This window comes from Cricetulus griseus, chromosome 3 (genome assembly GCF_003668045.3).
Source record: "Cricetulus griseus strain 17A/GY chromosome 3, alternate assembly CriGri-PICRH-1.0, whole genome shotgun sequence".
Lineage (NCBI taxonomy): Eukaryota > Metazoa > Chordata > Mammalia > Rodentia > Cricetidae > Cricetulus > Cricetulus griseus.
Window position 1 is genome coordinate 269,198,033 of NC_048596.1, and position 15,086 is coordinate 269,213,118.

Sequence of the window (15,086 nt, forward strand, 5' to 3'; positions counted from 1 at the left end):
ATGAGAGTACCACAGTAACTGCCCACAGGTTCAGTAACGGACGAAATGGACCCATTCCTTAGGCTACAGTATGTCAAGACTCTCACAAGAGGACATGGGTAATGCAAGTTAATCCTCTATTAAATCTATTTTTTTCCTTTACTATATGTTTTAATCTTTATTTTCATTTTACATGTGTGGGCATTTTGTCAGCATGTAGTTCCCACAGAGGCCAGAAGAAGGCATCAGATCCCCTGGAACTGGTGTTAGTGGCTGTTGGGAAATGAACCCAGGTCCTCGGTCCTCTGCAAGAACTATTGGTGCTCTTAACCCCCAGCAGTCTCTCCAGCACCCCTACCCACTTTTTGGTCTTTTGAGACAGGGTTTCTCTGTGTAGCATTGGCTGTCCTAGAGCTCACTGTAGACCAGGCTTCTCCAGCCCGTTCAAAAATATTTTTTTAATATTTATTTTATTTTATTTTTAAAAGGTTATTTTAGTGTGTGTATATTTGTGTGCAGGTGAGGTGAGAGTCCAGAAGAGGATAGTGGGTCACCTGGATCTGAAGTTACAGGCAGGTGGGCTGCAAGCCAAGCTTGGGTGTACTCTCTGGTACGCGAGCTCTCTCTCTCTCTCTCTCTCTCTCTCTCTCTCTCTCTCTCTTTCTCTCTCTCGTTTTTTGTTTGTTTGTTTTTTATTGTTGTTTTTTTTTGAGACAGGGTTTCTCTGTGTAAAAGCTCTGGCTGTCCTGGAGCACCTTTATAGTCCAGGCTGGCCTGGAACTCACAGAGGTCTGTCTGCGTCTGCTTCCCAAGTGCTGGGATTAAAGGTGTGCGCCACCATCACCACCTGGCATCACACTTGGGCTCTCTACCATTGAGCTACCTCTCCAGCTTTAACTGATTTTTTTGACATCATTTTTAACTTTGGGGTAAAGTGCTCAGGGGTAAAATGTTTACCTGTTGTGTGGAAGACCTTGGGTTAAGTCCCCCCCAATATCCCAGAAATGTTATTTATAGAGAGTAAAAATGCTAAAAATGGCACAGCTTTGAAAGAAAGGGAAGCATATGAGGAAAGAGGTTAGTTTTTACTTTATTTTGTACTTTTGTGTGTGTGAGCACACACATCTTGGTGCAAATCTGAGGTCATAGGATAACTCTCCTGCTGTGTGGGTTCCAAGACTCAACCTCAGACGTAAGTCAAGTGCCTTTGCTTGCTGATCCATCTCAACAGCCTATAAAGGAAGGTTTTGGACAGAAATCCTTTCTTTTTATGATTTGTTTATCTTCATGTGTGTTGGTATTTTGCATGCATGTCTGTGTGAGATGTTGGATCCCCTGGAACTGGAGTTACAAGCAATTGTAAGCTGTCCTGTGGTTGCTTGGAATTGAACCCAAGTCCTCTAGAAAAGTACAGCCAGTGCTCTTAACCACTGAGCCATCTCTCATGCCCCAGAAAACCCTTTCTTAATGGATTGAAGAGTGCCCAAAATAATAATAGCAAGGGCATATTAGATTATTAAAGCTCACAGATTAGATAGCAATATTACAAGGAACAGGAGTGAGAAATAGGGACTCGGAAGTCCTAACCCTAAGGTTAGGTTTTGTATTTTTTGTGTGTGTTTGAGGCAGGGTCTGACAGGCTTGTCTAAAACTCACCATCCTGCTTCAGTCTCTGGCGTGGTGACATTACTTATGTGTGGTATTGGCCTTGCCTGTGATGTAGAATGTTACCCAAATATATGGTCTTGGGTTAGTTGTCAGTGTATATTGAAAACTCTGGAGCTGGGTGTTGGTGGCACACACCTTTAATCCCAGCACTCAGGAGGCAGAGGCAAGCAGATCTCTGTGAATTCAAGGCCAGTCTGGTTTACAAATTGAGTTCTAGGACAGCCAGAGATAAATAGCGAAACCCTGTCTTGAAAAAACAAGATAGATAGATAGATAGATAGATAGATAGATAGATAGATACATACATACATACATACATACATACATACATACATACATACATACCTATTTTTAAAAGAAGCTGGGGGCTGTAGAGGTGGCTTTGGGCTTAAGAGTACTTGTTCCTTTTGCAGAGAACCCGAGTTCGAGTACCAGCACCCGAATGGTGGTTCACAACCATCTGTAAATCCAGTTTCCGGGGATCTGATGCCCTGTTCTAACTCCTTGGGCACCAAGCTTGCATGTGGTGTACAGACATATATGCAGGCAAGACATGGGAAATAAAATGAATAAATCTTAGTTTAAAACTTTTTAAGATTTGTTTATTTTTTCATTATGTATACAGTGTTCTGTCTGCATGTATCCCTGTGGGCCAGAAGAGGGCACCAGATCTCATTACAGATGGTTGTGAGCCACCATGTGGTTGCTGGGAATTGAACGCAGGACCTCTGGAAGAGCAGTCAGGGCTCTTATAACCTCTGAGCCATCTCTCCAGCCCCCAAGCTTAAAACTTTTAAATTAAAAGTTTTTTGTAAAGGAAGGAAGCTATTGAGAAGACAAAGCAATTACTAGAAAAAAATATCCTTTTTTATATCTACTAAGTGATTAAATGAGTAGTACCCAAACATATAAAGCAACATCTCTCCCCTTTATTTTGCTGTTTTGAGATAGTGTCATGTAGTCCAGGGTGTTCTGGAACTGGTACTTGTGGTTCTCCTCCACCACCTTCTGAGTCCTGGGATACAGGCATACTCCATCATGCCTGTTTTATGTAGTGCTGGGGGCTGAACCCAGGATTCCATACTGCAGGTATTCTACAGACTGGGCTGCACTCCTGAGCCCCAAAGCACTCTTCCCTTTTAAACATTTGTGTGGGTGGGTAGGTGTGTACCTTACAGCATGTGTGTGGAGGTCAGTGGGGTTCTCTCCTGTGTGCGTCCTGGGGATTAAGGCTTGGTAGTATGTGCCTTTCCCCACAGAGCCATCTTGGTGGTCCCCAAAGCACTCTTACATCGTGACAGTAAGATGACAGGTGTTGAAATAGATGAAGACTGCCAAGGTATGAAGAGGCTGTTGCTCAGAGCCTACCCTCTGCACAGCGGGTCCTTGCACTTGACAGAGACTCAAAGGCAAATGGAGAGGAGAAAGCTTCAGGTGATGCTGGGGAGGTTGGTTAGCAGGGAGCCAGCTCCAGGACCAGAGAGGGGAGCATGTTTGGCTCTCTGGTTGGTCCTAAGTTGGAAGCAGGACAAACCTTAGAGAAGCTCTCAGTTATTGATCAGGTCCTTGTGCTTGGGACCAATTGTTCCAGAGGTTAATATTTAGCTTACCAGGAGTCCCTAGAGATAACATCTGGCTTCCTGCAAGTCTGCCCATGAAAGCTGCCCTCCTTGCCTGGTTTCTACAGATAAGGGGATTGCCTTCCTGTGCCACTGTGAGTGGGGTCAAAGTTCCATTTTTATAAATGGTTGTCTGAACCTTGTCCATTTGGTTGATCACGTCCTCACAAGCAACCTAATTTAAAGTCTAAAGTACTTGAATAGATATTTCAGAAAGAAAATGAAAATAAAAAATGAATGAATGGGTAAAAAAGCACCTAAATGGTTGGGCGTTGGTGGCGCACACCTTTAATCCCAGCACCTGGGAGGCAGAGGCAGGCGGATCTCTGTGAGTTCAAGGCCAGCCTGGTCTTGAAACTCTGTCTCAAAAAACCAAAAAAAAAAAAAAAAAAATAGCACCTAAATGCTATTAGTGAAGCAAAACAGTCAAAATTCATTACCATACCACACACATGCATGCACCACACACCATTACTATCCACACATACACACCACACACATACACACAACTCTCAAAGTTGTCTGTTGACCCCCCAGGTGCACTGTAGCCCATGTACCCACCCAGCCATCATACGCACATGCCATGCATACACACAGTATGCACAATAAAAAGACCCAGAAATCTCTATACCTAGAAGTTTTTGTTTTTGAAGCAGATGCTAAAGTAGCCCAGACTGGTCTCTGACTCTGTGTAGCCAAGGTGACCCTGAACTCCTGATGGAAGATGTTATTCTGTGTATGTTTCTCTTATTGGTTGATGAATAAAACACTGATTGGCCAGGCAGGTAGATAGGTGGGGCTAGGAGAGGAGGAGGATTCTGGGAAAGGTAGGCAGAGTGAGCCCACCAGACAGATTGTGATGTTGTGATGCTGGTCAGTACCGGGTAAGCCACAGCCTTGTGGCAATGTGTAGATTGATAGAAACGGGTTAACAATTAAGACAGAGCTAGCCAATAAGAAGCCCTAGTCATCGGCTAACAGTTTCACAATTAATATAAGTCTTGTGTGTTCATTTGGGGCTCAAAGGCCACAGGACCTGCCATGCCAGAAAACTCATCCTTACAGAGGCCCAGTGCTGAGATTATAGGTATGTGTCATTGTGGCTTGCTAGACTTTTTTCTTCTTTTTTTGAGGTACAGTCTACTATTTATAGCTCAGGCTGGCCTAGAACTCATGGTAATCCACCTGCCTCTGTTTTCTGAATAAGGATATTGCAGGTATGCATCCTCACACTCAGGTTACCTTTAGAATTCAACCCAAGCTGGATGGTGGTGGCACATGTCTTTAATCCCAGCACTCAGGAGGCAGAGGCAGGTGGATCTCTGTGAGTTCGAGACCAGCCTGGTCTACAAGAGTGAGTTTCAGGACAGTCTCCAAAGCTACAGAGAAACCCTGTCTCAAAAAACCAAAAACAAAAAGCAACCCAAGAGCAATAGAAGATCTACTCAAAGACATAGACATGGATGGTTATACCATCATTAGTTATAATAACCAAAAAAGAAAACAATCCACTTTATGAGCTAGCTGATGGACATGTAAGCACACCATGGTGTGACCCTATGATGAAGTGCTTGAGGTTTGAAATGACCCCAGGAAGCACTGAACGCATTGAATTCCAAGACTTTCTGACTGCATTCCACAGCTTGCTAGCTGGACCCTGTGAAGCTGGAGACAGGCTGGAAGTCTCCTCCAGCTCCAGCTGCAGGCTGATGCTCTCTACCCTGGCCCTCAGATTGGACCCTCCCCAGTAGTGGCTTTGAGGAGTGTCACAGTGGACTTCTTCCTCCCATGCTGCAGCCCATTGCTTCTCACAGTCCAGGTTATTGTCCTTTCTCTCTGGAGCCTGCCCCGGATCCAGCTCCCTCCTTGGTCTTAATCTGGGCTGATGCCTGCTTTCCACAGTTTGACTCAGATAATGCTGGCTTTACGTTAAGGGGAGACGCCAGGGTTTCCGGTATGCCAGTTACAGCGCATTGGTTGTAAACTACTGAACACTGACTTCTCTGGTGGTGCAGTGTGGTCCAGTCTGAGCTGTGGGAAGGAAGCCCTAGGCCCAAGAGGGGCTCATTCAGGTTTGGAGTGCTGTGGTTTGCTGTGTGTTCCCTCAAAGTCTCCAGGGGGTGGGGCCTTTGTGAACCTGGGTCTTGTGAGAGGATTCTGAGTCATTTGATGTGTCCCCACTGGTGATTGTGGTGACACCGGTCCTTTCATCTTGGCCTCTGTTCCCTGGCTGATGAGATGAGTGGTTTTGCCTCACCGTATGTTCTGATCATGATGTCTTGCCTCACTGCAGGCTGGAAAGCAGAGACAAGACGTGAGCTAGAACCTCGAAAACCATGGAGGAAAAGTAAACCCTTTTTAGTTACCTCAGACATTTTGTCACATTAACCAGAAGCTCACCCTCACACACTCCACTGTTTCTCAGTATGGGGGATTTGCTTTTGTTTTTAGACAGGATCATGCTAGGTAGTTGAGGCTGGCCTGAAACTCAAGTCTTCCCATCTCAGCCTGCTAAGTGCACAGGAAGGCACTTCCAGGCCTGTTCTTCAGTTCTCTGTCTCCTCTCACATAGCCCGTCCTGGGAATGGACAGGGTACAAGCTGGCTTCCAGAGTTCTTGCAGATTCCACAGGGCCCATCACGTCATCCTTCCTCTCCACCCACGAAACAAGACGCTGCAAATGCTGCTCTCATCAGGGACTTTGGCAATCACTCGGCCAGCACCAGGGGAGGAAGGACTCTGATTGGCTAATGCTAATGTGGGGGTGTGTCTACCCAGGAGCTGAATGACATCATTTCCACCCAGATTTCATGAGTGCTGTCTTGTGGGCTCCAAGAGAAGCAGTGGTGGGGTTACAAGTTGCATGGTCTCTCTGCAGACCACCAGGTTACCTGGGATCATAGGCTTGACAGGCCCTCACTGACCTTAGACACATGGTCTATGCTGCCTCTTCCTCGGGTTTTTTGCATGTGGAAGGGGTTCACAGCCCAGCATTTCCTCCAGATGCCCCAGTCCTGCAGGTGTGAGTGCGTGGACTGTTCTGTAAGACCCCTGGAAGCTCAGGCCTCCAGGATCTCAGCCCAGCAGCCACCCCAATCACCAAGCAGAGTCAAAAGCTTGAATTCAAACTGCATGAGGCTTTATTATAGTTGTTTAATGAGCTAACCCCATGTTATCTCAGGCCTTTCATCCATCCACTATGGCAGATGGCTAGAAAAGACAGCTCGAAGCGTCAGCATAGAGATCTTATTGGGCAGCGTAAGGGGAGTGTCTAGGGGTACACACAGGCTCAGGATTGGTGTGGCTCCAGGCTTGGAGGACTTGCCCTGTGTTGATTGGTCAATCGGTTGTTATGTCCCATAGGCCCTCCCAGTGTGGTTGCTATGCTCTGTGCGTCATTGCTGTGCACTTGTCCGTAAAGCACACCCGTAAAGCATAGCGCCACCAGCTAACTTCTGATTGGTTCCTTGCCACGAGGCAGGCGTCTGACCTCTTAGTGACTAAAGCAAGGTCAGACAAGCACGTGTTGGCTGTTATGGCTGCCGAAATGGGGAGCTGGTCCCTTCAGTTCCAGTTCACAGGAGGCAACGACAAGAATCCTGGCTGCTCAGCCTCACGCAGAAGTGCCCTCCTAGTGAGGGTCACCCCGCTGCTGCTGGAGATTGTGAGTTCTGTCAGTTTCGTGATAATTCAAAAAAGGCATGGAATCCAGAGGTGGTGAAGATGTGAGGGTCAGGCCTAAAGTCGCATAGCCATTCTTGTGCCTCACCATGAGTAGAGGGCTCTGTGGCTGTCCTGGTCCGCCTCGGATGTCCTGAAATGGACTAGCCTCACTTGAAGAGTCTGAACTTTGTCATTTCATTTTGGAATGTCCCTCAAACCCATGTTAAAAGCTCAGTAGCCATTATTGGGAGATGGAACTTTAAAAGGTGGGACCTGGGAACAAGAAATATGACTCATTTGCCTAGTGTGCATAGAGCTCTGGTTCAGTCCCCAGCCCAAAGGAACCGGACATAGTGGTACACACCTGTAATCCCAGAACTTTAGGGTGGCAAGAGAATCAGATATTCGGGGCCACCCTCAACTACATGGTGAATTTGAGTCTAGCCTGGCTACATGAAACCTTGTCTCAAATAAAATATATGGGGCTAGTGGGAGGAAGTTAGGCCATTGAGGGTATCTCTTTGAAGTGATAGAGTTGGATGCTCTGTCTTTTGTCTCCTTCCAGCTGCCATGAGGCAAATAGTTTCCTCCACCACGGAATAGCACCAGGATGTGCTGTGTCCACAGGCTCAAAGCCGATCATCACGGTGGGTGAGGGTTGTGTTCTTAGATGGAGAGGTGGTGTCTGACGCAGGACCAAACCATTTGTTAGTCCCCACTGGGGTTTTCAGATGCCTAAGGAAGGACAGGCAATGATCCTGTCTCCCAGGAAGGAGGAGCTGCCGAGGCTGTAGCTGGCCTTTCAAGCTCTGAAGAAAAGCCAGATAAAGAGGGATGGCTGTAACAGAGGACAAAGCTGTCCCAGCACCAAGAGACCAAGGCAGGAGGGGTGTGTGTGCCTCTGTGTGAGCCTGTGTGCGAGCACATCTGTGTGCATACATGCACTTGTGTGCTTATGAATATGGAAGCCAGAGGCATCTTTTTCAATTGCTCTCCACCTTATTTATTTATTTATTATTTGGTTTTGTTTTGTTTTTCAAGACACGGTTTCTCTGTGTAGCCCTGGCTGCACTGGAACTTGCACTGTAGACCAGGCTGGTCTCGAACTCACAGAGTTCCGGCTGCCTCTGCCTCCCGAGTGCTGGGATTAAAGGCGTGCGTCACCTGCTCAGCTTCTATCCTATCATTACAGTCTTCTCAGTTTATGTATGTGTGTGCCTGCTTATCTACGTGTGTACCGCATGTGCGTGCAGGTGCCCACAAAGGCAGATAGGACATCGGGAGAGGGGAATTAAGTGGAGAGATGGCTCAGTGGTTAGGAGAATCTGCAGCTCTTGGAGAGCCTAGGCTCAGTTCCCAGCACCCTCGGGAACTGGTGATTCGTGGCTGACTCTGATTCCAGTCCCAGGGATCCAGGGGCCTCTCCTGGCTTCCATGTCCCCAGACATGCAGAGGTGGTATACATTCATACACGCAGGTAAAACACTTACACATAAAATAAATAAGGCTAGCCGAGTGGTGGTGGCACCCACCTTTAATTATAGCACTTGGGAGTCAGAGGCAGGAGGATTTCTGTGAGTTTGAGGCTAGCCTGGTCTACAGAGCTAATTCCAGGACAGTCAGGACTACACAAAGAAACCCTGCATGAAAAACCAAATAAATAAATAAATCTAAAGATGAAATAGTGTGTGGTATTACACCTGTAACCTCAAAGTTCAAGATAATCCTTGACTACATACTAAGCTTAAGGTTGGCTTGGGACCCTGTCTCAAAAACAATGGAACAGCAACAAACCCCAGATAATCATTTGACCTTACATACCAAACCCATGCCGCTTGTTACTAAGGTTTGTGACGGCTGAAAATCAAGTGGTGAGTGTCAGTTTTGTTCTTAAAGAGCATGTCACCTACTCTGTTTTATCATTACTTAAGTCTTAAAGTCAGCTTGCCAATTCCTGTAGGGTTTTTCTGGAAAAATTAGTTACATTATTGTGTTTTAGCACAGACAGCATGAGAAAGAAATTCTGTTCTGTGCCAGTGGTCAGTTAGTGCCATTAACTGAGCGCACTGCGAATGAGCCAGGTGCGATGGTGTCTGCCTGAAGTCCCAGCTACGTGGGAAGCTGAGGCAGTAGGATCATTTGAGGACAAGAGTTTGAGACCAATCTCGGTGGCCCAGTGGGACCTCTAGAGAATGGAAGAGAGAAGAGGAAGAGAGGAGAGGAGAAAGGGAGAACGGGGGTGGGAGTTGGGGGGTGGGGTTGGGGACGGGACAGGGACAACACACCACCAAGCACAAGCTCTGTATGTTGTCCTTGGCTAGAGGGCTTTCTCACTCCATTCATGGTTTCCACCGCTGTGGAATAGCTGTAATGTCTCCCTTTCTAGCTGACGTGTCTCTGATGTGCATCTTGGCATTTGTGTCTAGAGGCAGTGGGTTTAACTCTGGCCCCACAACCGTTGTGTAAGAGCTGTGCCTGTGCTAACCCTGTTGCATCCCACCACGGCCACCACCAAATGTCATTGAATCCCATCATCCTTCTCTTAGAACTCCGCAACCATTTCCTGTTAAACTCGATTGAAGTGCCCTTCTCCCCTCCTGGCCTTCCATGGCCTCTGTGTAATTCCACGGGTCAGGATCGCCCCTGCCTCGGACCTTTGCATTTGCTCCTCTCTCCGCAAAGGTCTTCCTCTTGACCTCTTCTTATGGGCTCTGTTCTTCTGACCCTCAGTACTGCCACAGTCCCTTGACCTCCTGCTCTGCTCTTTGCTGTGTGCCTCAGAGGATCCAATTTCCCTTTCTGCAAAGATGCATACAATTTTAATTGTCACAGCCAGCACGGAGTGGGTGAATGTCAGGGACACTCCCGGATCATCACCTCACCGTCTGCATCTCCATCTGCTCCCTGTACTCCATATAGGGAATAAGAGGCTTAAAGTCAGGAAATGGCGTGTACAGCTGTGGGAGTGACAGATTAGGGGACAGCTGAAGGTGTGTCTGTCCAAAGGCTGCTAACTCTGCGGAAGTCTGCTTCTCAGTTCAAGCCCTAGGACAGGAAAGGCCCAGGGGCAGCGTTAACCTTGTCTCAGACTTTGGTTCCCTTTGGGCCTTCAGACAGTGTTGAAGCCTCCCTCCACCACTTTATGCAATGCTACAGTGTGAATGTTTGTACCTCCTAAGTGTATGAGTTCAAGTCCTGACCCCCGAGGTGATGGTATTAGGAGATGGGAACTTTGGCAAGGTGATCAGGATCATGGGCTGGAGCTGCATGAATGGGACCAGTGCTCCTAAGAGGAACTTGAGGAGGGGACGGGGCTGGAGAGATGGCTTAGCGGTTAAGAACACTGACTGCTCTTCCAGAGGACCTGGGTGCCATGCACCCACATGGCAGCTCACAACTGTAACTCTAAGATCTGACACCTTCACATAGACATATATGCAGGCAAAATACCAAATGCACATAAAATAAGAATAAATTAAAAAGAAAATCTTGAAGGAGCCTACTCACCCTCTGGGCCATGCGTGGGCACACAGTAGGTGCTGTCTGTGAGGAACCCTGTCTACCAGGTCTTCCATCTTGGACTTCAGCCTCTGGAAGTATGAGAAATCAATTTTGTTTATAAGCTGCCCTTCCAGTCCCGCCCTGCCCCAAATCTGCAGTGTTTGATAGAGCAGCCCGGACAGACAATACAAGTAGTTGGTGGTTTAAGCACCAACTCATTCCGAAGTACCTCATAGGCACCCCATGTCACCTCATAGCACGGTGACATGTTAAAATATCCCTCAGAGGATCCTACAAAAGCCACAACAGAATTCTCCAGTCCCCATTTCAGCAGTGTTGAGACAGGAAGTTCTGATCTAGGGATGGGGTAGGATTTATCTGCATTCAAAGGTGTGTCCAGGATAAGTTCTGTGAGAGGGCATTTGTTTGCTTTATTTTTATGATGGTAGGGATCAAACCCAGTGCCTGAAAGCAGGCAAGAGCCCTACTATTGACCTGCATCCCAAGCTTCCTCCATGTCCTGTTTTAATAGGTATTGCCAAGTTGTCTCCCAGAAAGATTGCCCCCAATGAACTTTTTTTTTTTTTTTAACTGTCTAGGGAGCTGGGCATGGTGGCCCATGACTCGTAATTCCAGCACTTGAGAAGCAGAGGCAAGAGGATTGCTGACATCTCCAGGCTGGCCAGGGCTACTCAACAGGATCCTGTCTCTAACAATGTAAAACAAAGTAACAGCGCTCCAGAGGGTGCAGTTTCTTTGTCTCTCCACAGGATGGTTTATGTTGGTCAACTTGACCGGATCTAGAGTCACATTGGTGACAGCTCTGGGGGTGCCTGTGAGGGGTGATCTGCTTAGGTTAACTGAGGCAAAGGGGGCCAAGAGCCAGCATTCGATACTCTCTGCTTCCCAACTACCTGTGCAGTCTGGTCTCGAGCTCCTACTGGAGTGCAATCCTCAGACTGTACTAAATAAACCTTTCCTCCCCAACTTGCCTTTTGTTGGGTATTTGGTCACAGGAAGGTGAGATGTTACTAATACCCATTGTGAACTGTTTGTGCTTTGTTTTTCTTATCAGAGAGATACATAATCCAGTCTTCAATCAGCAAATGCCAAAACTGTGTCTCACCCTAGAGTGAGTTGATACTTGTGTTTGCTGTTGAGGCAGGGTGTTCTGTAGTCCAGGGTGTCTTGAGTTGGCTATTGGCTGGGGCTAGCCTGCCTCCACCTCCCAGAGTTGAGATTGCAGGCCTGCATCACCATGCCAGACTGGGTGAGCCGTCTCCTTCCTAAAGAGTTGTGTGATGCAGTTTGCTGAGTGCTGACATGAAATCACTGAGTCATCAGTGCTCATTGGAAGTGGCTTGCTGGCGCTATGTGTTGGGAGACGTTGACGATGTTCCCTGAGTTGTTTGGTGGGACAGTGGAAGGGATATCTTTTCCCTGAAGTGGGGTCTCTCCAGGTCCCAGACATCCTCAGAAGTCCCCTGGATAGGGAAGTCCCTCATGAGCAGCCCTAGGCCTGGCCACCTCCTCCCTTCCCTCTCTACTGCCTCACCTTTAGCTTGCATGTTTGAGGGCTTAGTTTCTCTTCTGGGTCTTGCAGAAGGAGCATCTTTCTGGAGCCAGATGTGGCTGGGTGATGTTGGCTTGATTCTGATCTCTGGGTAGCCTTGCCTCCTTGTCCCCTTAAGGCCCAGCCTGAAAGCATTCCATAGCCCCCTGTCATTTGCTTTAAAACGACTCCTATCTGTCCCCTCTAGGGAGCCTGGGGTTGTGCTGTCACCTACTATTCCTCTACACACGCAGCTGCTCTCACTCGTCTGCAGTCTCTCTGAGGTACGGAGGGGTGTAGCTGCTGCTGGCCAAGTCTGCCTGCCCTGCTGCATACTTCTGCTCTTTGTCACTCCTCCCACAGCACTTGCATAACCCAGTGACTCAGGGAATTTCCAGTCTTCTGAGATAGTAGTCACTGTTCCCATCGATTGTCCCAAAGGCTGGCCTCCTTCCTCACCCACATGCCTGCCTCCTGAGCTCCTCCCTGGGTAGGTATCTTGTGCTTCCTGCCCTCTTCACTTCCTGTCCCCTGAGGAAGAGAGAGGTGTCAGGTCCCTTTAGCCAAGCCAAGGGATATGCCTGGTGTTTCAGGATCACCCCCGGGGCTTGACCCCACCCAGCCCATGCTGCTGCTGTACACGTTTGCAGCTTTCCAGAGGACCAGGGTTTGAGTCCCAACGTCCAAGTTGGGTAGCTCACAACTGCTTTTAATTCCAGTTCCAGGGGAGCCAACCTCGTTTTCTGGTTTCCATGGGCACATGCACACACAAAGAAAAATAGAATATTTTTAAAAAGATCTCTGACTCTGACTCTCAGAGTCTCATTCTTTAGTAGACTTCTACCTGCCTGTCTCCTGCTGGTCTTGCCAAATAGTGCTCTTACCTACTGGATTCCTTGTGTCCTGGTGTCGTTTTCTGCTTGTTGAGGCACAAGCACTGTTTTCAATGTTCCACTAACAGCTCTATTCAGGACTGAAGGACCACGTGGACCTGTTCATCCGTCCTCTGTACATTGTACACATTAGTGTCACATGTGTTCAGGCATTCACACCCCAAAGTGAGAGAGTAGTTCCATGCATCCTTGCATCCTCCCTCCCATCCATCCATCCAGGCACTGTCTGCCATCCACCCATCAGCCCATTGTAATTTAAGAAAAGTGTCACTAGAGAAAAAGACATGGGAGAGGGTTCAAGCAGAGTTGTTTTTTTTTTTTTAAATAGGGAAAGGGATCATAAAAAAGGGGGAAAAGGAGGGGACAAACTGGCCTCCAGAGACAAGAGCAGCAGGAGAGAGGAGAAAGGAAAGGGGAAGAGAGAGGGAGGGGGAACAGACAGAGGGAGAGAAAAGGATGGGAGGTAAGCAGGGCCCTTTTGTTTTATTTTATTTTATTTTGATTTTTTGAGACAGGGTTTCTCTGTAACTTTGGAGGCTGTCCTGGAACTAGCTCTTGTAGACCAGGCTGGTCTCGAACTCACAGAGATCTGACTTTCTCTGCCTCTTGAGTGCTGGGATTAAAGGCATGTGCCACCACTGCCTGGCTGCAGGGCCCTTTTAAAAGGGAACGTAGTGAATATGCACAGGTGGTGCTCTTAGTGGCTGCAGCTGAGGGCGTATCCTGTCAGAACCCCAAGGACAGGCCAGTACAGATGCCTAAAAACTAACACCCAGCCCCTTGTTCATTGTGTAGTAGTTTGTGGTGCTGGGGATGGGACCCAGGGCTTTGTGGAAGGACCCTACCACTGAGTTACATTTGAGAAGTAAAACATTAGAAACCAGGTATCCTGTGTACCTGTTACCCCCCACATTGTGAATTCAGGATTTATCAGTGGTCCCATGTGGCCCTAGGTTCTTCCTGGCTGTATGTCCACAAACATCGTGATCATTTGCTCGATTAGTCAAGTATGAGTAAGATCAGCGAGTATTCCCTAGTGTTTTCTCTTATGTTCTGTGATTCTTCATTTATAAGTATCAAGTCCATACATTTTAACTGATGGTTGTATTGTGTTTGATGACATCATTGTAATCTTCTATTTCTTCTATTGATTAACTTTTAATCTTTTGTGTGCGTGATATGTGTGCATGCATGTGTGTGAGTGTGGGTGTGGGCATATGCGTGTCATAGCGTGTGTGGGGAAGTCATAGGACCACCTCAGGTATGAGTGTTTGCTTTCCTCCTGGTTTGAGACAGGATCACTTGTTGGCGGCTGTGTGTTCCAGGCTAGCTGGCTCTGGAGCTTCTGGGGATTCTCCTGCCTCCAGCTCCCATCTGGCCCAATGATGAAGTTCAAGAAGTTCAATGAAAGACCTTGTTTTAATAAAAGGTAGAAAACGCTAGAGGAAACTAGTTGATGCCTGTATCTGGTCTCCACAGTTGATGCCTGTATCTGGTCTCCACAGCTGTTTGTATAAGGAACTACCCAGACATGCATGAGCAGGGGTGTGGGGAGGGGGCACAGACCCAGAGACAGCGAAGGGGCCTTAAGTTTTGCATGGGAATTCTCTTCTATTTTACTTTCCAGTTGACAAGATACCCTCATGAAATGCAGCTTAGAGGCCTTGTGGTGGTGGTGCACACATTTAATCCCAGCACTGGGGAGACAAGGCAGGTGGGTCTCTGTGAGTTCAAGGCCAGCCTGGTCTACAAGAGCTAGTTCCAGGACAGGCTCCAAAGCAACACAGAGAAACCCTGTCTGAAAACAAAACAAAACAAAAACAAAAACAAAAACAGCATCTTAGGGATCTTAGGGGGAGAAATGGATGATTATTTTAGTTCACAATCCCAGATATAATCTATCACTGAGGGGAAATCAAGGAAGGCAGTCATACTAGTTCTATCATACCATAGTCAAGAGTCACACTAGTCCCATCATACCATAGTCAAGAGTCACACTAGCCCCATCATAGTCAAGACTCACACTAGTCCCATCATATCATAGTCAAGAGTCACACTAGTCCCATCATACCATAGTCAAGAGTCACACTAGTCCCAACATATCATAGTCAAGAGTCACACTAGCCCCATCATCATAGTCAAGAGTCACACTAGTCCCATCATATCATAGTCAAGAGTCACACTAGTCCCATCATATCATAGTCAAGAGTC

The 15,086-nt window shown here is 47.4% G+C and overlaps 1 long non-coding RNA gene across 1 annotated transcript; it reads right to left on the reverse strand.

The window, feature by feature from the left end:
* Nucleotides 1–4,689: 4,689 nt before the first annotated feature.
* Nucleotides 4,690–12,300, reverse strand: LOC103160691. The gene is made up of 3 exons (XR_003484231.2): nt 11,986–12,300; nt 10,437–10,519; nt 4,690–5,560 (listed from the first exon to the last, which is right to left on the reverse strand). It is a non-coding gene; the product is annotated as an uncharacterized LOC103160691 (long non-coding RNA).
* Between the last annotated feature and the right edge of the window lie 2,786 nt (nt 12,301–15,086).